General features: G+C 42.0%; 1 long non-coding RNA gene across 2 annotated transcripts in view; it reads right to left on the bottom strand.

Moving 5' to 3' along the window:
* Positions 1-11,758: 11,758 nt before the first annotated feature.
* Positions 11,759-24,066, bottom strand: part of LOC138944946 (uncharacterized) — a 54,305-nt gene continuing 41,997 nt past the window's right edge. For both annotated transcript variants that reach the window (XR_011448895.1, XR_011448896.1), the window contains exon 3: positions 11,759-11,935. This is a non-coding gene — a long non-coding RNA (uncharacterized lncRNA). The remainder of the gene's footprint in view (positions 11,936-24,066) is intronic.

Genomic DNA, 24,066 nt, shown 5'->3' with positions numbered 1-24,066 from the left:
TATATATGAAAATATCACAAATGTACTTTAATCTTTATGAATCTATAGTTATGTCTGATACGCGTATTAGTAGTAGAAGCGGGATATGCTCAGGCATACCGAGCGTAATAACTTACTATCGACATTCTCTCTCTCTCTCTCTCTCTCTCTCTCTCTCTCTCTCTCTCTCTCTCTCTCTCTCTCTCTCTCTCTCTCTCTCTCTCTCTCTCTCTCTCTCTCTCTCTCTCCCTCCCTCCCTCTCTCTCACTCTCTCTCCCCTCCCTCTCTCTCTCTCTCTCTCTCTCTCTCTCTCTCTCTCTCTCTCTCTCTTTATGTATATATATATATATAATTATTAAAATATATTTAAATAAACGAAGAAAAAGAGAACGAGAAAGAGTATGTTGGATGATGAATATATAATTAACAGATAAAAATACGAAAACAATTGAAATTCAATGGTAAAGATTATATGTCCAATGACAATTTTACATACAAAATTATTAATAAACAATTTATATTTTAATATTAAATTCCATTGCATATTAGGCAATAATTTTAATATATACACTTTAATTAACAATCAGTCATTGTAAATATATTACATGTCATATAATGTTAATACGACCGCATATATATATATATTATGAATGAAAAATACGTTTAATGAAAAGATTTAATAACATATATCATGTTGGAACGATAAAGCACAAACTTGGTTAGTCAGACGATGCAATATTTATCCATACTGATTTGAAAACAAAGGGATAAAACCGATTGGCCGTTGTCTTGCGGTATTATCCATGATCCTCAAGCTGATCCTCCACAAACAGGAAACCCAAGGCACGAAATTCCGAGAGAAAGCTTGGAAGCCCTATCGGACCACCGTTATGGGTGGAAAGTTTCGAACTTTCTTCCTAACTCTGTCAACTCCATAGAACCGACGAAGAAATCCGAATCCGAGACGAAGGACCGGCAAGGGTAACGCTACACGGAGAATTTGCAAAAAGTAGACAGTTTCGAAAGGGAAAAGAGAAAGAGAGAGATGAATCTATTTTCGAGCGTCGTGATACATATCTTTCTTGACATCTATATTTATGATATAAAGTTGAATTCTCGCTTATGTTTTAAGAAATTTTCGATAAGCGATTGTGATTATAAAATAATGTCCAGTCAATATAAACGGATTACATGGACGCCGTAAACAACGATATTATAAGACGCAGACTAGTCATGGGCAAGCAGCTCGGTTTAAACAGATGTCAGTCAGTATGTAGGTTGATGCAGCGTGCTGGAAGCAGAAATATTGAGGGTCTAGGGAAGAGAAAGAAGGAGAGATAGGAAGCTCGCGAGAGAGAACAGCTACCGTCAATCTCGTTCTCGTTCTATCTTCATCGCTCAATCCCTCTTTCTCCCTCACTCACGGTCGCCGGTGGCGTTGGGGGTGATGGTAGGAGTTGGATGGAAATCAATAGCCCTGAATAATGAACCCCAAGGCAGCACCCTCTCTCTCCTCTCTCCACGGTCTGGAGCAGTCTCTCATGCATCCTCTCGTTCAAGAGCGGGAGGAAGAGACGGGAAAGAGAGAGAGAGAGAGAATATAAGAGACGCGGGAATGTTGTGTCTCTTTCCCTATCTTCTTCCTCCTTCAATCTCCTTCGCCTCTTCTCACAACGAGGCCCTACTGAACCCTTCTCCTCTCGTTGCCCGAACGGAGGTGTTTGTGTCCTCTCCTAGTCCCCAACTTTCCGACGAGACCCCCTCGAACCCAATTCGGATAACCGACGGAAGAGAGGAGGAGCAGGAGACACGGAAAATGATTACCCTCCACCTCTTCCTCCCTTCATCTCCTCCTCCCCCGACGACGGATCGATGGTCGTCGAGCACCTTAGTTCGTGATTCTCTTGCATTCGGATCAATATCTACTTTAGCATTGCAATAAAATGGTTGGACAGGACGTTATGATAGCCTGCACTGTTTCTCTCTCTCTCTCTCTCTTTCTCTCTCCTCTTTTCTTATCGAGTACCTATCGAAAAAGCTATTTTGTCGACACTAAATTTATATTTGCGATTCCGTTCAATGTGAGATATCGAGATCAACGACGAGACAGGCAATGTAGCGGCGGGATAATATAATACGAAGGCAAAACGTATATGTACGAAAATTGAGAGATCCGATTTCCTTTAATTGCGAGGAAACAAACGCTTATTGAAATAATTGTACTTTAATTTAATGTATCGACGTAATTGATCGTAGCGTTTCGAAGCGGTGGTTCGTACTACCGGCCTCTGATTTCTTCATCTAGCGTGCTTTCGATATACCGACGATTAGAATAAATAGACCCGTCAATTTACATAGTCATTGACGGGCATGCCTGGCAAACCCTTATCGGCTCCGTAGTAGCTCCTAAACCTCCCGACCTAGGCAACGTGTTTTACGTTATTCCTACATCCTCCTTTGCCGCGCGCTTCACTAACACGAGACTCCCCGCGCCTCTCCCCGCATATACTATCTTCAATCCTTATCCGCGGAACGAAACGCTTATTAAAGATCGATCGAGGACACCGTGACGTCCTTTATCCGCGTTATCGTATCGGATATATAACTTGAAAAGCCAGAAACGTTTTGGCGCGCTCGCCATATACATAATTTATTTACTTGGTGAACCGTAGAGTACGACGCCCATTGTTGTAAAGCGACACGTATTTTCGTCGCAACTTAATTCGATCAATTCGATTGAATGATAAATATTTATTACAGTTTATTACAGTATACAGTTTTATAGAAATACAGAAAGACAAAATTAAAGAGTAGAAGCTCTTTAGAAGCGCGATTTATCGAAGATTGGAATATATCTTAACAGAAAAATTATAATTTCATTTATTATGTATAGTTATATATATATAGCGTATATCCTTTTATGATATACGCACGTCACGAAAATGTGCTTTTTAAAATTCCCCTCATCGAAGATTCGAATCAGCGACGAGACGAATGTTATCCTAAGCAATCAAACGGATCATGGTACCAGTCGTCTTCTTTTCCGAAAGAGCTAAAAGAGCTTGGGGCGGATCTACGGAACTATCCCTCGGTAAAGGCAGGCTGGTAACGACTATGCAAATTTCATTTGGCCCGGCCCAATTCTTCACACACGGAAGATTAAGACATTAGACTACGGGGGGAGGGGAAGAAGGAGAGCGAGAGGGAAAAGCATGCTTTAAACTGGATAGTGAATATAGACGACGACGAGAAAGTAAAAGACGAGTCTCGCCACACGAGCGAAGGTACACTGACGTTCCTCTTACAGTTTCAATTATCTCATGTCCTGAGCTATAAATCATTCTCGTGTGTGCGAACCTAGAACGACGACGCTAATATTTAACTTGCGCATGAAAATTTGGCCGCTCGCGTGCATCGTACAAAATAATTTCAGTAGATAATGGTTATCGCGTTTAAAGGGTCTAGTCTCTCGTACAGGTTATAGCTGTTGCTCGTGCAGCAAGAAGAGAATATTTGTCAGTTTTCATCAGCAAAAAAAAAAAAAAAAATGCAATAACATTATATTTTTAAAATACAGTAAACATACTATTTAACATTTTAACGTTTTGAAACATTTTAATAATTTGTAATCGTACACACTTCATTTGTAGCAGTACATAATATCGCTCACAGGTTTTTAAATTTTTAACAGAAAAAGATAATCTTAATTTTAATTTTTGGAAAACCGCGCTCTTTCTTTATATATGCTATTATTTTTAAATATATTATCATATCTTACATTTAATGCAATGCTATGCACCAATCTCTAAATTTTTTGATGATTTTCATCTCTCCTTATTTTCAATGTTTAAAGAGAGATTTTGTAAGTCTTTGTTTATTTGTATTGATATATGTAAATAAAATATAAATTATTATTTTTTAATATATCGCAGAACCGTTCTCATATTTACCAATTTTTAATAGAGCACAATAGTGCCATCCCATATATACGCACAACAATAATAAAACCCGAAAAATTTCTGTTCCCCCGCGAATGAATCCTGACGGTACCGACGCAATCGCGTTGCGAGGATCTCGCGTTGTTCCGCGGAACAACGAACGGCGAGAGATGCAGCGGCAGGTTATGCCTCCCATCTCGAGATCCTACCTCCCGTTGCTGCCTCGATGGGAATTCCCATTCTTCGCGTTCGACGGTCCGGAATTTTCCGGCGGGCGGCTTCGACGAGCGCTCTGAACTTCTTCCTTTCCCTTCCCAACCCCATTCCTCCCTCACCCCCGTGCCGTGCGAGAGTGTAATTTTAGTTTGATACCAGCGCAATAGCCGTCTGCTCTCCTTTCGATGTAATAACGAAAGACCAGAGAAGAAGAGAGAGAGAGAGAGAGAGAGAGAGAGAGAGAGAGAGGGAGAGGCAGCGCTACTTATCTCTTTTCGTATTTTTCTTTACAGCGACTCTCGTTGCTCCCGATCGAGACAAAGCCGCAGGTATTACCTTATTTCCCCAGCGTCTTTCCCCTTCTATCGTGCAAATCCTTCTTACGCGAGTGTTCGCCCGTAACCCATTCTATTATCGCGCACTCGGCTTTCTCGCTCTTTCCTCTCATCTCTCCCGTTTCTCGCCTGATGTTTACGCCGGAACAACCTATTCGCGTATTATATTCTCAATGGATTTCGCATTCTTCATCCCGCGCGGGTACACGAGACGAAACTCTCGATATGTAGAGATAAGAGAGCGAGGTAACGATAAAAAGATAAGCACTGGATTTTCTTTCCTTCCAGATAATATTTAATGTAAAAATCTCATAAAATGAAAATTATTATAATATAATAATTTCATATATAATTATATTTTATATATAATTATTTTATTATTAGAGCGAAATTACATCATGCGAAATTCTTGTTGATTTTCAAACACTTTAATCGTTTTACATTAAATTCTTATTTGAGAGCCTGACGTAGATCACAGTAAAAAATCCTATTTTGTTTCTCTCTAATACTTACGCTACACGCAACGTCGCGCATTAGTTCCTGCAGCGATAAGGATCGTTTGATCACGCAAAGAATATCGCGTCGACAGATTTACACGCGACAAACGAGTGTAACATTTCATCATGGACGCTAACATCGTCGTATGATCCCGTCAATTCCCAATGAGCGATGCATGCACTCTCGATCGATCCGTCAGACCGGACGGAAAGCGAGACGGATGTAGAAAACCTGCGACAAAAAAGTAGGATAACACACGTCCGTGCACGCGACGGGAGAGACGAATGGACGGACGGACAACCCTCGTGCACCTTGCGCCAAGAGAATGAGGAAGAGAGAAAAAGAGAACGAGAGAAAAAAAAGAGAGAAAGAGGAAAGGGAGATTGCGGAAAGGTCGCTGGTGGGGTTGGTTGCCATTGTAATGGCGTGTGCCATGGTCCCCATGTGCCAACCACCCCGGCAGCTGAGCCCTTCCTGGTACGCTCTACTGTTGAATACGCTGAAACGAGAGCAAACCATTCGCGAGAGTTAAACTCGTAGTTATCACCCGAATCAATATATACTATACACACACACACACACACACACACACACACACACACACATACATATATATATAATATGTATGTGTACCGATAAATCGAACGTGCCTTCTTTAAATCCTCTCTCGTGAAATACTCGGGCAAATACTCGCAATTGAAAGAAAATGCGACCATTTTGTTCGACCGTCGTCGAAATCGCCAGTAACGCCGAGATCTTCATTATTGAAGCCAAAACGAAAGTTACAGCAGCTTCTATCTTTAAAGGCTTCGGTAGATCGTAAGAGAATCGCCACGGGATCGTAGCCTTCTAGGCTACGAAACCTAGCGTCGTGATTTCTCCGACGAAATACGCAACTCGATTAAGAAATCACGGGTAAATCGAATATCCGTGATTGTGGCGAAAAAACTGAATTGTTTCCTTATTCGCCAAAGTTACAATTCAGCCCGTTCATTAGTACGTACAGCAACGCTGGCAGCGGGACAAGGGAGAACAGAGATGGGGTAGGAACGCCTCTCGAATACCGATGACGAAAAGTCATTGAAGTATCGTAACTACCCAGTAATTAAGTACGGATGCCGAAGTGGCGACTAATGGAGCGGGCACCGGGATAAAGAAGATGCAAAACCAAACTCCCGCCTACAAAGAGGTAGGAGCGCGAGCGGTTTTTATTTAAATCGTAATTCAATCCGGAGACAAACGTGCCACAATAAGAACAAGGCAGACGAGGGTAACGAGACGAGGGTAGGTCACTATGTCTTTAGACAGGGTGAACAGTGGCTTGACACTGTTACGAAATGAAAATAACGCTTCTTTAGCAGTGCTCGCGTACATTCGAGATGGTAGCAATGTATGACAACAGAATGGAGGGGAGAGAAAGCGTATAAATTGATAACGAGGAGGCAGGAGCTGGAATCCGCAACCGGATGAGGCGCGGACGGTAAGGGAGGAAGAGAATGAAGCGAACCGAGAGGGAAGAGACAGGATGCGCGCGCGCGCGCGCACAGAGCTAGGGGAATCAAAATATAATTACACAAAGGTGAGCCGTAACACGGAGACAGAATCGCGGGGAAATAGACGGGTCTCATTAAAATTGGAGAGCTGTTTCGAAACTACGAGACTGCCGTGTCGGTTGCAGCCTCGTCACCGTCGAGCATTACCTTTCCCTAACTCGGGCCCATCTCTCTCCGCGTCTTCTCTCTTCGCATCCTTCTATCTTCGTGCTGCAACGCGGTCCCGTGAAAGGTTGAAACAAAAAGAAACCTTACCCGCGCCGCTTTCAGACGACTGTTAAGGAAAAACTACATATCGTATACAATGATGTTCAACAATTTTTCCAATTTACCGACATGATAACATTTATTGAAAATATCATAAAATACGACGTGTGTTAAAAATCAAATTTCAATTTAGATTTATATATAAAAATTTTCTAATTCTAGCTATGTGATATATGCTAATAGATTATTTATTCAGTTCACAATCTAGTTTGGAGTAAATATATGATTAACTTGATAGCTGATCTCACGATACGAATGACCTGGTAAGTTTTAATAATTATATATCTTGATAAGTGCTCTATTACACTTCAGCAGTGTATTTTACAAAATTTTACAAAATTACTGAAACTGCACCGCGGTTGATTCGTATCGGTACAGATTTAAGTCCGGCCTTACAATGTATGTAGATATAAAATTATTTGATTCAATAATGGACGTGCGTCAATGCGAGCGAATGCATGTGATAAAATCATTTTCCTTGCCTGCCGCGCGTTTGTTTCGTCGAGCTAGGTCGTTACGATAATTCGATGAAAAACTTTCCTAAAAGGAATGAGAGCATAATTGAAAGAAAAATACTCAAAATTTTTTAAAATATATGTACATATGTATATATATATATACAATATGTATAAATCTGACAATTTAATTAATATCGTTGAAATATATACCTGCAATATTAAAATTAATGTTTTGGTTTGACAAAACTATTATGTTTTGCTTAATGCATAATTATAAAGTGCTTTAATTGATTTATGCCAAATTCTCGAAATAATAATAGTCAAATTATCTAGCTTCTATCTGTTTTTAAAGTCTTTCTGCTCTTAGATAAGCACCATACAAACAACTAATTTCGCATTAGCGAAGGTATGCACAATATCTTGATGAAAGTTTATGAGAATATACGTATTGTTTAGAATATAGAATTTTCCTCGGTATTTCCGCGGGTGTAACAATGGAAAATCGTTGAATTGTGAACGCCGTGAGCCGCGCAACTCGGTAAAGTTGGTAGGGAGGATAATTCGAAAGATTAACGAGCTATTTCCAGGCAAAAACTCGAACGACCATTCGTCAACCATAAATTCCGCGTGCTTACAAAAATAAAAATGCGTTCGCCCTCCTCCTCTATGCGCCGGGATTGTGTGCAGCTTATCGGCCGGATATTTATTGTAAAATACCTACGTGTTGCCCCCCTTGTCTCCGACGCCATACCCGGCTACGGTCAGGCGAGAGGATTGCGTCCATTTTTCCTGCAAATTAAATAAACGGAGACCGCCGAAAGGTAACGTTGGCGCTTTGTAGAGCCCGGTAAAGTCCGTTATTTTCAGAGCCGGCGAATTTCTAACCGCGCGGATTTTCTGCGACAGCCGCGCGCTTTCTATCTTTCTCTGTCTGTCTGTCTGTCTCTCTCTCTCTCCCTCTCTTTCGTCTCTATCTCGTTCGTAGCCAAGTTAAGCTTTATACGGCTATGTGGACAACTAGCGCGTTTGAAATTTTCGCCACCATATCGCGCGCGTCCTCCATTATTGATAAGTATCGAATAACATGACTTCTCCATTACAAAATCGGCTCCGGAATAACGAAGCAGCCGCCGGGACCGAATTTCCGCGCGGTATCGCACGGCGCTCGGCTTTCCGACTGATGCACAATTCATGAAGACGATCCAACCGATCTCGGAGCGTTGTCTCATTTTTCCAAATACCCTTCGAAAATCCCAACCATATTCTTAGTACCGCGCGACGACGGTAAAGCTTTCCTCTCTGGCTTCTGCTCTTTTCCGCGTATCATTCTCTCTCGTCTCCCCTCGCCGTATCTCGAGCATACCGTACGAAGGTATCGCGTAACGCGTTCCTGTCGTAATTCGAGCATCGTGGATCGAATGATGGCGTTGGATAGCCCGTTGTCAAAGAGAGGCTGCGACTGGTAATCGGGCACGTCGGTGTTAAAGTCCCCGTTTCCAGGGCAAGTTTCCGCCGCGGGAACAGCCCGAAACACGTCCACGAGCGCTGTCTCATTATATCAGGCTCGTCGACGTCTGGCTGGTGCATCGCGCGGAAGGATGGGAATAGTAAAAGAGGAAACGGAGAGAGGAAACGGTGCACAGTAGGGTGTTGCATCGGGTAGGTGGAAGGAGAAGATAGCTTACGGTCGACCAACAAAGGCCGTCGATCGTCGACGTCGGCTCATCCTCTCGGCGATCGACGTGAATGCCCGCGAAATTTATTGTTTCGCCGCGGCTTAGCACGCTCTCGCACGATCCCTTCCCTGACTTCCCTTCTCTCATTTCCCTGTATAGCCCTTCATCCCTCTTTCTCTCTCTCTCTCTCTCTCTCTCTCTCTCTCTCTCTCTCTTCTCCGCGCGACCCTGACCGCAGCCCCCGGACGCCATATACTACGTCGCGGGGGACAAAAGAATAAATCCTGATTAATCTCCCGGTCGCGCTTCGAAAGCCGCCGAGGGTGTGCTTGCACGCGTGCGCGCGCGTGCTCTCGCTTCATCGTTACCGCCGGAATTACGCTTCACTCGACGCAACGAGTTCTACGTGTCCTTGCGCGGCTGAAAAATTAATGAGCGCCCGGCCGCCTGGATTTAGTGGCCGGCGACTACGGTGTTTCGTAAAAATAATTTCGTAACGTTGGCGCGCGACGTCGTGCCACCGCTAAATGACATTTCGCAGAAACGTGGACGTTATATAATAGTTTTTCTCTCTAACGTTTGTACGAGAACCAGATTAAAAATTTTAATACGCTGCCAACGTGGAATTTTATTTCTGATGTTTCTCTAAAAAAGTTTCTTTTAATTTTTGTCGTGGAGCTTCTCGTAATTCAAGACAAACTTTTTATAAATTAAAAAAAAAAATTTTCGTAATCTCCTCTCCAACCGATTTCTTTTTAATTAATTTAGAATTCTGTATCGCGTGTTTTGAGTCTTACCCTTGTGTAGTCCCGTATATTTATCCTTGAGAACGGTGAATTCGTAAATCTTGCCGAATTCCTCGAACATTGGACGAAGGGCGTCCTCTTCGAGATGACGCGGTATCTGTCCGACAAAGAGCTTAACGGCGCCTTCACCGTTGCTGGATGATGGCGACGTCGGGGCGGGTATGAGCATTTCTTAGTTCAAACAAAAAAAGGTTTCACGGAGCTAAGTTTCACTGTCACCTCACCGATATTTGTCTTTCGACGCACGCACGCCACTCTTATCGCTTTTTTTTGCTTTCACCTTCAAAGACGGTCACAACGTGGCCTCGAGTGACGATGGAGCTCGCTGATTACTTATAATCGCATAAAGGGCGACCGCAACGGAGTCAGTGAGTACTTGACACATGAAGGAGGCAAAAAGAGGGGAGGTCGGCCGTTACGGAGGTACTTGTTAACTCTCGTCTTCGAGGGAATGGAGGGTTGTAGTGAAACGGGGGCGTAATTCGCCGAAAACGGCGATCACGAAGCAGCGAGCAGTTAACGAGTGGGTCGGTAGAGCGGTTTGGTTTTAATCAGGAGCTCGATAAAAAATACACGATAGCGTAATCTTCGTAGGAACGGAAAATAGAGCGAGGCGCGCTGGCGGAAAACGGCAAGAGAATGAAAAAGCGAGATAGGACGATCGTACGAAGAGGATAAAAAGCGAATGATGCGACGAGCGGACAGGAAAGTATTGTATTTAACAAGAAAGAGAGAGGAATAGAGAGAATGGGAGAAAAAGTAGATGGAAGAAAGTCTAATGTAATAATGTGCAACAATTAATGAATTTTGCAACGAGGAATACAATTAAATAGTCAATAGCCATCGAAGATAAACTCGTTAAAATTATGACAGTATATATGATTTCGCAATACTATGAATCGACATAAAATAAAAAGCTCATATAATCGAATAATCGATACCGATGTTTGTCGTCGTTTTTTTTTAAGTCATTACTGATGTGTGTGGTTTATTGTACTATAATTATTTTATCAATATTATTGCGTCAAGCAATATAATTAAAATGCACTCTTCATGCACGTTGACACTTACGCGTTTGCTCACAGCTGATCGGAGCTTACGGATAGATGATTTCACGTATGCGCATGTGCACGAGCACCAGTTGCACAAGGCTGCGCAAGAAATCATACGATGAAAACGGTATCGATATCACTAGATATACATGTATCGCTTACAATGATAACAGAATGTTTCTCATATTCAAGATGTTTTTGATATTTTTAATACGAAAATGTTTAGTGTAAAAAGTGTTTAGAAATATATCCAATAACAAAGATATTATTACAAATATGCCAATTACGATAGCACACTTTCACAGCACAAACATCTCTATTCAAATGTGACGGCGAAGTATTCTGCTATCCTCGAACCACGAAATTTAGCGTTATCGGCCGAAAACTCGGTGACTTTATTTTAAGTAAACTTTAGCGTCCAAGAGCGACGACTTGTAGAGAGTGGCTCCCACGCATGTAGCAACTCGAAATCGATTCGAGTACTTCCCCTTTAATTCTTAATTTCGTATACGTAGCTGTTCTAGTTTCCGAGACCCAGTTTATCACGTTGAATATCTCTGTTCGGATGACAGATGCGCAGATTACTACCGCCGCGTGACCGTCCGCCGACGGCGATCGGTCGCTTTTACCTATGATATCCTAAACTAAAACGATCACAAGTACAGCACGTTCACGATCACGAGAGAACAACAGAACTACGACACGCTGCACGAGACACGAGACAACACTGATGGTTGAACGACCCTCGGCCCGATCGGCACCGCACACCCTGACGCCATCGTCCACGGGGAAATTACATATATACGCACATACATATACATCCACGCAAACACATACAAACGTATACCTTACCCCTCTTGTCCCGCGAGCCGCCCCTGCGACGACGTCACCCCATCTCTGTGCACGAGGGGCGCATTTTCCCCCGTGCCGAGACCTTGCCGGGCAAAGCGAGGGCGTCTTTGCTCCCTCTTATTAGCCTACCCACCATCCCTCGTAGCATGTGCGCCATCCATTTTCACGGACCGCCCTTAATCTCTGATGCCCCATTCACCCGGATTCGCATCGAAATTGGATTCTGGCAGTACGAATCTTCGAATCATGCCAAGGCGGCGATTATCGAGCATGATAGTATTAGAAACGAAAGATGGACGACATCTCTGAAAAGAGATAACAGTCGTACAATATAATTTAAAAATAAAAAAAAAGAAATTAAAATTTCAGTTTAAATCATAAAACATCTTTTTTGAAAACGAAAAGTATAATACTTTTAAATGAGATAACTTTTCTACGAAAAGTGTCAATTGCATAATAACATAATTTCATGAAACAGCCGTATGCCAGCTTTTTAATACGATTATATCACGTAAATCAGATTAATGAGAGGAAAGAAAAATACGGTGATATATTAACTCGTAGTACCGCGTACGCTGATCAATTAAATACGAAAGTTAATCGCGTTTGCATGACCTGATCTTTCATTTCGGCTCGCGTTCGATAAAAATATATCACAGCAATCGGCGTTACGCCGCTTTTATGGGCGCCGTCGCTTTTGCTATAGCAGCGCTGAAAAGGGTACCTGGCATAATGCTCGCTAACCCCTGTCTTGCAGGGGTTGGCGAGCTGAGTCATCGCCTCGTGCGATACTCAATCGCATCGTACTATGTCGACCCTCTCTGGTAAGCACGTCGCATACTTGGCCGAGTGCGTGCAAATGTGCACGCCTCTTTAATGGTGAGTCGCGTCTATGTGTGGGTGACTCTCCATTTTTGCACGCAAGTGCCTCACACGCGGAAACGAGATTCGCGACTCTATTCGCCGTATACAATAAAATCGGCGCTTTCGAGAACATTCGACTGGTACGCGAAACGCGACGGTCTATTTATCTGGGTATCTTCTTCTCTTCCCCCTTCCCCTCTCACTCTCTCTCTCTCTCTCTTTCTTTCTCTCTGAACATCGCGTTGCGCGAGCACGTGTGACAAGCTTTTTCGTTCCATTTCCTATGTTACAATATTCAGCCTCGTTGAAACGACAACTACCAGCCCAACCAGGCTGATATCTATAAATGCGAATATCCGCGATGCAAAATACCTGCATTTAAACATCACGGTTTGCGCGACTACCGGGCGCTGCCATTGTTGCCAGAAACACGGTGCCTGCATGTATACGCATGAGAAGCAACATCGGGTGCACGTATCTCCAAATTTAGTTAGAACATATGTGCCAGGCTTCACGCTTATCGATCCCCGTTCTTCTCTAAGGAGAAAACGAGGGTGGGCGAGGTTAATGCAACTCCTCGGGGGCGGAAAGAAAACATCGTTTTTCCCATCTCATGGAGGGAAAAACGCGATCGGCACAATGGTTTGCCCAAGTATTACGCTCGCAACGTTCAGCCGACCGGTGAAGTAGCTCTTTGTTTCTGTTTAAAAGCTACCTCGCTCGCACATCCAGGCTGAAATGCTGTCGCGAGAATGAATCGGGATGAAACAAACACCTCTTCACGAATATTCATCCCCTTAGTATAGAATTCAAGTATTGAAAGTGATATCATAAAATTTACATAAAAATTCACGCTGGTTTGTTCGCGCGTATAAAGACACTATAATAAATTTTTTACATAAAATTACGCTAACTCAATTTTTCTATAAGCGTGCTTTTTATATCGTTTTATATCATTCGTAACATTTCAATTTTTTTAAGTATCTAATCGACGCAATACACGTTAATAATGTACGACGTAATTTTACTGCGCAACCTTCGCGATTCCGCTGATATCGGGACAAGCTTGCTGTTACGTCAATCTCGAAATATTGGTGGATCAATGACGTGTCGCTCAATGCAACATGCAGCGACTCCGCCTGTAAATCTTATTGATTTATATTTTTCGCTATAATGAAACCATGGCGAGAAAGGTGAGAAGAATGTTCGACATCGACAACGCTCAACGTACACGCGATAAACTCGACGACGTTGATTTATAGTTGCGAGGAAATTGCCCGAAAGTGTACGAATTTCTCACCGAACGACGGAGATGCGAAATGTGATCTGCAAAAAGTGCGCTATGGTCCGTAGATAATGTGTTACGATTAGGACAAAAAGTGCGAGCGGTATTATCGGTATTTCTATATAGGGTGTCTCACTAAATTTTTATGTTTAACAATTTCTTCAATAAATTCAAAATAATTTCATAACAAAAATTGAATCGATCACTATTTTCTTTTACAGCTTTAAACTTTTTAGATCTAATCTTTAAAATTGAGATTTTGTTCAAATAAGGCGCAAATTGAATGAATAATAATGTTTCATTATTCGCTTTTATTCTCATCTACAATTTAATTTTTAGATCTCTAGATTTTCAAGGATCTCTGTTTAAAAATCGACGATAACTTCACATTTTTGTAAAAAGACAATTGTAAATTGCTCGACATAAGAATCGATGAGTATAAAAAGAATTATTTGAAATTTTTAGACACCGTGTAGATAAAAGAGCGTTTTATTGATGCAAACCGATACACGCACGAATCAGGCAATGCGAAAGAGAACTAACAGTTTTCAGAACTGGGAGATGGAACGCAACCGTTTTTCAGAGGAAAGTACTCTCGCCGGGGAATTAATCACGGCTTTCTCTTCCTATTGGGAGTATGTATATCTGATGTTCTCGGGTTGTCAGAGACTGCAACATTTTCGGTAGCAGCGGAATTACGAACTTAGCCAGCAGTCCGTTTTTTTCACCGCCCGATATAAGCGAGTTATGTAAATCACGCATGATTTATAACGGGCACACTCCGCCGAACCTACTCTCATTGTCACGGTATTACATAGTGTATACTCGGTTTATATATATATATATATACCATCCAACCAGTCCGACGTGTCCCGGTAGTGGCGAAGACACCATCGCCGGGAAAGACACCGAAAAAATATAACCCTGCGATAGCAGGCGCGCATGCCCTAGAAAGCTTACGTGCAATAATTCACGCACGTAGGATGCTGTTACCTTGGCAGTTCTCTCCAACTACACACACATACATATATACATACATATACACATGAAAATACGGCATCACTGGCTAGTATTGGCCAGCCAATTCGTATAAGTGTATGTATACATGTATGTATGTATATATGTGTGGATGTATGGATATGTCGAGACACGGTTTAGTGTCCACGCGTGCGAGAATGCATACGCAAGTATGACATAACTCACGGGAAAGTTCCAGGCCACTTGTGCCACGTAAATTATTAAGCATGCGTTACCCCTTTGCCTTTGACGGTATTGGTCACATTGATCACAAAACGTAAAGGTCAGAGGATACGCTGACCGACAATATAGTAGCACGAGGTAGCCGGAGGCTTCATTTTTTCCTTTTTTACCTTTCCCTCCTTCTCCCTTTTCCTTCTCCACTAGTCGGCCTCTCCGTTACGAGACGAAGCACCATTGTAATACCGGGTAATGCAATGCAATGCGATCTAAGTGAACCTTGGTCGGGTCGAGTAAATGCATATTAGCCTCATCGCCAAGTAGTATTACCACACAACCATCTCAAGCGCCGTATCCCTCGTTGTTCCTCCGTCTAACGCCCTTTTCGCCCTTTAGTCGCGTAAACCCATCTACCACCCCTTTTCTCTCTTTCTTCGTCTCTTTCTTGCTCTCCGTCTCTTTACTATCGAGACTGTCATGCTAAACACGCGTTCGTTCTCTCCTCCTCCGCCATCTCGGGGCTCATCTAAGGCCGACTTTAATGCGCGAGGGTGCCACGGGATTTGCTGGATTAGCGCCGCGCATTAGCAAACAGATGCAGCAAGATGCTACCAGCCAGCGATGTTCCGAAAATTATTTGTCGCTTCGTCGCTTTCTTCTCGGCTTGCGTATCTATCTGAAGCGTTGAAATTAATTCTCTTGAATGCAGGATAATTGCAAAAATATATACAAAATTCTTCTTCGTTAATTTCATAATTCTAATAATTTGTTATAAAGTTATATCTTTTCTGTAGAATTTTTCCAAAGATATAAGAAAATTCATAAACGAAGATTATATCTATAAGGTTGTATATATCTCAAATTCAGCGCTATTTCGACGTTGGAAAGAGAATATTTAATGTACGAAGTCAAATACTCGAGTAGAAAATAATTTAAAGTATCTTTGATTCTGTATAAATTAATAAAATCTGTAATAAATTGTTTCAATCAAAACTTGTAATTTGATAAGCAATAAAAGATTGGTTTATCGAGACAGAAATAATCAATTAGCACGGAATTAGTTGAGATTATTTGCTACATCGCATTCTCAAGGGAGAGCACGGTTCTCTAAGTAGGAAATCTTCAACGTACCATGAGGCAGCTTAATGTTTTGCGCGTCTTCTCTAGGTTCTAGTAGGATCTGACTTGAAACTGCTTCCGCCGGGTCTTCCGCGCGCATCACGATATATCTCTTTCCCTCGTTAATTATTATAATATAACTTGATCCTCCGAGCAGTACGAGCATACTTACGACGTGAAACGTAATATTCGGTCGTTTATATATCTCTACTTAAATATAACTTTGTCATCGTCGTCAAGATATAGAAAGTAGTCTGACCGCACTTGGCGAAGGTTATCTTCGTCTCATTAATGTTGTAATCACTGCCGCTCGCGATATTTGCAAGTCGATTCCGTATTAAAATTCGTGATTTTACGAGGCCGCGTGAGTCGTTTCAGTGCGTCGATGGAATGAACAGGGCGAACGTGTTCAAGTTTAACGCTTGAATAAGTAACCCCGGATCCTCGAATGAGCGATTTCTTCCGATGAGTTTAATAATTAATTAAAATACGACGTAATACGCACGTCTCTCTCATCGCGCTTGTATCGCCGTCGCGTTTACTTCCCTCCGCGACCAGCCACGTCACGCTTCTAACTCTAAGAACACGTGGAAGCCGGTTCAACGACGGCGTATTGCAAAAGTCGTAAAGTCGCGTTACATCGTAACTGCCGATGCGCACGAGAGTTTGGGATTAGAGTCAATCAATTACCGGGCGTTCTCCTTTCGCCCCATCACACGCATCCAGATACGTACACTGTGCATACACACAGGGAACGTGGAAAGACGGAAACGATCGCGCGCCACAAAACGATGAGTGTATCTTCACGGGCTTCGCTCGCGAACAACAGCGTTGTATATCGTTGAAGCACGCATCGCGCGAGAGATCGAATATACGGCAACGGGGGGGGGGGGGGGGTGGAGGGTGGAAAAGTGAATTAGAACATTCGACGAGTCGTAAATCAGCGACTCGTGGTCTCTTAACGAAATTACGGATAGTAAATCAATGAGAAAAAAAAAAGTATGAAAGTAGAAGAAGCTCTCGCCTGGACGAACGACTACAGGTCTTGGCACTCGATCCGAAAACAATCGGTGACAGAGCCAACGCCAACGCAACAATTCGAATGAAACGGCGCGTTCCCTCAGACGGAGATACGTACACGTGTATCGCGCGTAATAATTCTCTCAATTTTGTTGAAAGGATGCCTATAAAATCCGAAATCCCACTTTTGTATCGAACCAAAACCGATTCGATGTTACAGCCGCCCATGATTTTTTCACCGATAGAGTTTTGTCGAAAAATATATATTTATATGGAAAAATCACGGTTCGCGCACGCGTGCGCACGAATGAAATGCATTTGTGATATTACGCGTATTTTTCTGCATAAAATTGAATTAAATGAAAACTTCATACTATACGTTCGCAATTTATTCGTACATCGCGCAGATTGCGCTCGCGCGCGGCAAGAATTAAAATAACGTAACATAGTCGGCGATTTTTACAAACCCTCGACAACATTTTAACGCATCCCGCTCTTACGCATCCGGATTGAAATTTCATTATTCGAATAAAGCTGCCACGAACTCGCGCGGCATTTGCGGACGCTTTAATAACCGTATAGCCACAATATGACGGCGGCATTTAACGGCCCACCCTATTCGAACAACAAATATTTATGCATTCTTGATGACGTAGCGACCCATGCGCGAGCGATTACCAATCAATTAACGTTATTTTGCCAAAAAAAATGGCAACCATTCAGCGAGCAGAGCGAGCGGAGCGATTTTGACTTTCGAAGAGAGAAAGAGAGAAACTCGCGGTTTTCTCATATCAAGTCAAATCGCACCCGACCGCATCGTCAGCGAATTATGAAATACACCAATTATGGTATACGAATCATTAATAGAAATTTTCTATAATCAAAATGTGCACCCGCGCGTTTCCATTGTTTTCGCTCGTATGTAATATAAAACCATTCTTATACAGGGTGTTCAGAGTCAATTGCGCCGCCCGTCGTGTGCAGGTAGAGTAGGTGAAATCGAGAAGAAAAATCTTTTACCATTTTGCGATTTTCGCAATAATTATTGAGAAATTAATTAAAAAACATCGACCAATTCGCGTGAGTATAAGCGCGTGGCGAGAAAGAACGGACCGGAGACAACTCAAAAATTTGTTATCGCTAGGCGCGCGACGAGATCTTGGAAGAAACGCTCTACAAATAACAACGTTTACGTACGAGCGGTAATGGATTCTCGCGTCCTAACACACATCAATAGGTTGTCCCTTTTTACTGTATGCTTATTGATCGCGAATTGATTGATCTTTTTTAATTAATTTCTCAATAATTATTACGAAAATTGCAAAATGCTAAAGAATTTTTCTTCTCGATTACACCATTGACTTCGGACACTCTATATATATATATATATATATATACATATATGTAACAAACAAGATGGTTGGGAAGCCGCCTGATTTATAATACAATGATTGATTAAATTTGCAATAACCTATTAATTAAAGGGTATATAGTAAAATTAACGTAACGTGATAATTGTGCAAAATACCGTACATATACTTTGTAATCACTATTAACGGAGTTATAAATTGATATTCTATATCAATAATAAAAGCTAGAAATAAGTGCTTTCACGGATACTATCAAAATTTCGTTACTTATATTGGCTGTTATACAGTACTTAGTCAAAATAATTGAATAAATATCAAACAGAGCTTACCAAAAATGAAATTGAACTAGACTAGATATTTCCATAATGGAAACGTGACGTTGTTGACCGCCTCCTACATAGGCTAACTAAAGGGCCGACAATGTTTTTCGGATGTATACTGAATTATGCATCGTATTATGAATAATAAATCATAATAGCGTTTATTCTATGAACATTATCACACCTTTTTTCGAGCAATATTTAATAATCTGTCAAACGTTATAAATATAAATATCTTTGTATCATTATATATATATATATATATATATATATATATATATATATGTCCCGCTTTTTGTAAATTCAATCTTTTTACAAATAGTCTAAACTTTTAATAAAATGCCGATACTGCAAAGATTTGTTTTGTAAAAAAGCCAAATTTTTTTTGTATACAAAATTAATTCTACAGAGAAAATCTGCAGCAACAAATATATAATATGTAATTTATAACATTTAATTTATATATATTGAAAAAGGAAAGAAATGATATGCATGTCTAATATAAAAATATAAAGAATCTATTAAAATATATGTATATATACATATATCTGTATAATATATATTATATAAAATATACATTATATAAAAAAATTAATAAAAATACATATTTCCCTTTTATTTCATATTTCTATTCGCGATATATAAAATATATAATATATAAAATATATGAACGCGTCAGAGAGAGGTTCTCGGCTCATATCGAGTACAGATTTTCCGCTATGCGTTACATTTATATTCACTCATATGTGTGCATACACGCGCGCATATCATGACATGTACGTATATAAAGCTCGAGCGAGTTTCAAATTCTTTCCAAGGCCCGACGAGAGTTGTCGGAACGTTTTGGAATTCCGACACTCAAAACTCTTGCCACATGTTCTCTAATTTCCGATCGCTTCCACGCCCACTTTTACATTTACAATTCGGTAAATGCCCACCTGATATAGGCGCAAGCCCCCATATATATGCGCATATATACGTGGGCTGGAAGGAGAGCGTGATATGAGTAAGTTTGGTAAGCTTCGGATCAGACCGAGCCAAAGGCGCTCAACGACGGAATATCATCCTCCGGCAGTAAACTGGGTCGGTCATAACCAGGCCAGCGAGGCGGCGTTGATATAAATTGAAAGAAAATTTATTTTCTCGAGAGAGAAACGAAATTAACGTAATAAGGAAAATTACTCGTCGTGATTTTTTCTATTAATTATTCCTCCTTGTTTAAAAGATAACCAAACCAAAATAAATATTTTACAGAATAATATATAAATTTAAATATATATTGTATATATATATACACATAATTATTATTAGTTTTAAATATATCTATAATTTGAATAATTTATGTCTCTATAATGCATAATGGTTTACCTTATCAGTAATAATGTATCAGTGATATTTTGCGCCAATTATTATTATTATTTAGGTCCTATTGGTATATGCAACTGTATTTTCAATCGCAGGTTGAACATATCGGCGAATTCCGATTATGCCGGCTGTTTATAGCACGATAACAACATCGATGATCGAGAGCACGATCAATAAGCGACTCGCACTCAACGTTTCAACCGCATAATCGAAGTCTAGACTGTCTGATTTATGAAGAGTACCCGGCAATTTCCTGCCCATTAGTCAAAATCGTTGGTCCGTCGTGAAATTTCGTTATATTCGGCGACGACGGACCATACAATCCCAGTTCCGTACTCAGTACGCTGTCGATCCGGTATTATAAATCCGACCGGCCGTGAATCTCGCGATATCTATAGAATGGCGTAAAACATGGTATATTTCACGTGTACGGTAACATCGGATTCATCGATCGAGCTGGATGGGAAAAAAGAGGCCTCCTGCGACTCCATCGCAGATCCTTGATAAATCATGGAAATAACCACCATTGCCAGGCAAGGTGTATACAACGTATTCGAGGGTCATATCCTGAAAGAGAGCACTCTTGGCAACCGCAGGCCTACTCCCCGATAGGCAAGCGCCTACCTCTAACCACTGTATTCCGCTCTCCGCCACCGCGCTTTCCTGCCTATCTACCTAAGAGAAGCCACTCCACTTTCCATATTTCCAAAACTCTGAATCATTTATCCGTGCTCAGCCGTGCATGTTTAGCCGTTATAGACCGCAGCAACCCTCACGTCTGGCACTGGCGCGGCGCGGCCGGCCCTCAGGGAGGACGCGGAGGGATGCAACAACCATCGGGTTCGTGCGCGCATCGCGTACATTCATCTTGGTACGGGGGCATAGCTACCCGAGACTTTGAGGAACTGCCGTGCGGGAAGGTCGGCCCGTGCTTAGAATTACCATTAGGAGGCCGTCAGCCGAGCCATCCGTGGCTGTTTCGCCACGAACGGTTTACATCGGCACCGCCTGGTTAATTCCGCACGTTGAGATAACGCTCGCAGAACCGGTATACCGGTGACCGCGATAAGTACTGAGAACCGAAACACGGCGCGCCGATAAGGCAACGAGCGCAATGCCTGAATCCGTAAGCGCGTCTCGAAGAAGCGAAGATGCAAGTCGCGTGCACGAGTTATGTGTTTAGTGCATGGGAACGCGATAAACCTAATACGACATGTAAAGATTTGACACGAATGTGAAACATGCGAGTCCTTTATATCGAGGCGCATCTATTCATAAATAAAAATCTTCACGCGACTTCTATAAACTTTATTTATATGTATAATTGTAAATAACATTAGAAATAATTTTTTTAAATTTTTACGTGACTTTTTTCAAATCTGGACTGTCATTGATCATAAATAACATTATTTAATAAGTTATCGACATAAAAGAAAAAAAATAATTTGTCGCGAATTCTTGAGCGATCAAAAATTTTTTGCATCACTTTATGAGTCTCAGCGTTCTTCGTGGCAAAAGAATTTCGTGGAAACTTTCAAAGGCGAAATTAGCGTCGCGATCGCAAAAGAGACGATAGCGGAATAAAGAGAAGAGAAAAGAAAACGATGACGAAAAATTGCAATTCATACAAGGCTCTAATACATACGCGCTGTCGTGATGCACAATGTGCAAAAGACGAGAACTCTATTGTGAGCCAGAAGTCACCGCCACGCAAGGAGACGTCGCCTACCTCAGCCGGCATCCGTCAGGACGCATTACGACCAGCGCGTTCCTTGGCGGCCTCCTCCGAAACTACAGACGCCCACCCCCGAAACCGCCCCCCCCCCCATCCGTCCCGGTCTCCGCAAGACAGCCATTGTGTTCCCTATTAATTACATCGCGCCGCCGTCTCCCCGGCCTTCCCTGTGCCAGGACCTGTAGCGGGTTAGGCCACGGTCTAAATACTATGGACCGCCGGTGAGGTACAGTCTCATCAGACACAGCGTCGCGACCTACGGGCGGATAATCGCTTTGAGAAATTATCCTGCACACCCGCACTGACGCATCGCTGTTTTCGTCGTTAATCAAAATGCCTGATTCACGTGCATTGTAAATCTCGCGCTGTGTACTTCGCACACGTCGTGTTTATACGTGTACAACCAATTCTCCCCCTGGCACTGCGCGTTGCGTTTGTAGCCTAAATGCATGCGCATGTATGCGCATCGAGTGAACCGTGTAAACCGGGTAATACCGTTACTTTTTCAAAAATGGCCGCGGAATGACGCGGGGAAGCTCCGCGAGACAGAGACGCCCGGATGAAACGCGGGTGAACAATTCTACGCCCGTTTACGATGCGCTTCTGAATTCGAAGATAGTGAAATGCGCAGGCGAGAGACGCGCGTTAGCCTCCTTCACCCAGCAACAATGACGAAAACGGCACGCCGCTGCGGATGACTAAACGAGAAGGCTACCGCGGAGCGGCCAAGAGAGGCGGGGGTGGTGGTGCGCACCATTCTCCAACGGGCAGGACGTTGATGCTGATCCTCGCGTGTTTATCCAGCTCTCTAATTTATTCAATGTGTGCATTCACTGCGCATTGCCGTCCCGCACGCTCTCGCGAACGCAGTTAGGATTTAATAGTGCGCCGTTTCACCAACAAACTTGTTCGTATACACTATACAGCGTCGGTGCGAGACCGCGTTTGCTACGACGAATGAAAACTGGATTAACGCCAAAAGATGCGAATTAGATAGATAAAGAGGGAGAAGGAGAAAATATATGACAAAATGCAACGATGATCTTTGCTTGAGTAGACATTTCGACATTTGGAAATATACGCACTTACAGCAGATGTAAAACTATATTCTCCCCGTCTGGATATATTTTAGCTTGCTCGCTTCTGACTCTAGCTGCATACTATGCACGAAGAGTTTTGCAAGTTACTACAGACTTTTGTGAAACTCGCAATCGTCAATAACATCATATCTGTATATAATTTTATTAAGTAAATTTTGTAATATTTACATAAATATTTAAATGTAAAAAAAAATTTATAAAAATGTGTAACAAGAATGAAAATTTACTAGACGCACATCCACAAAACAGCCACATGTTGCGTCCTCCTTCTTATTCTTTTAAGCGGTATTTTTAATATCACAGAAAATTGATACCAGCATTAGCTGTCTAACGGCATGCGTGCTCGTATGTCTCGATATCTTGTGTTATGTACGCGGTAGCAAAAGCGAAACATTGTTACAATGTTTGCTTTGAATTCAGATAACGTATCTTATGTCTTTGATCTCCCTCCCTCTCTCTCTCCCCCCTCTTCTTTACCATCCTTGTCCCTCTTTCTCGTTTTCGATCTCATCTTTGCCTTCTCTCGCGTATCTATCCTTTTTCAGCTTTCTCCCTCTTCTCTCCCCTTCCCTTCTTCCTCGTTTCTCACCCTGCCGTCGCCGTATAATGAACCAAGGCAACGTGTCAGATACGAAAACGTTGCTGGCAATGACGACACCCGAATCGTCTTAGTATCGAAATTCGATATCACATGCTCCCGTTCACAACCGCGCGTCTCGTATGCGCGCAATTCCTTCTCGTCAATTTCATGTCGGCTGCCATCAGTCGCACGTAATTGCAGTGGATTGCCACGTAAAAATACGCGTATGACACATTATCGAGAAATTCGGGGAGGAAGAGGGGGAAAGAAAGAGAGAGAGAGACAGAAACCGAGTTTCAAATTTAAAACGATTGAAGTGCCGAAAAGGTTTAGAATACATACTGTCCCTACTTGATGCGTATACGATATTAATATATATAAGTAGTATATAAGTATATAATCCAAACATATGCACGTGTCTCCTCAACTACAGATTCCGCACACAAATTTAGAATTAATATCTTCTTAATGAAATTTCAAT

This window comes from Polyergus mexicanus, unplaced genomic scaffold (genome assembly GCF_030449975.1).
Source record: "Polyergus mexicanus isolate NDT 795.1 unplaced genomic scaffold, iyPolMexi1.0 SCAF_3, whole genome shotgun sequence".
Taxonomy (NCBI): domain Eukaryota; kingdom Metazoa; phylum Arthropoda; class Insecta; order Hymenoptera; family Formicidae; genus Polyergus; species Polyergus mexicanus.
This window is presented reverse-complemented; position numbering and strand designations above follow the sequence as displayed.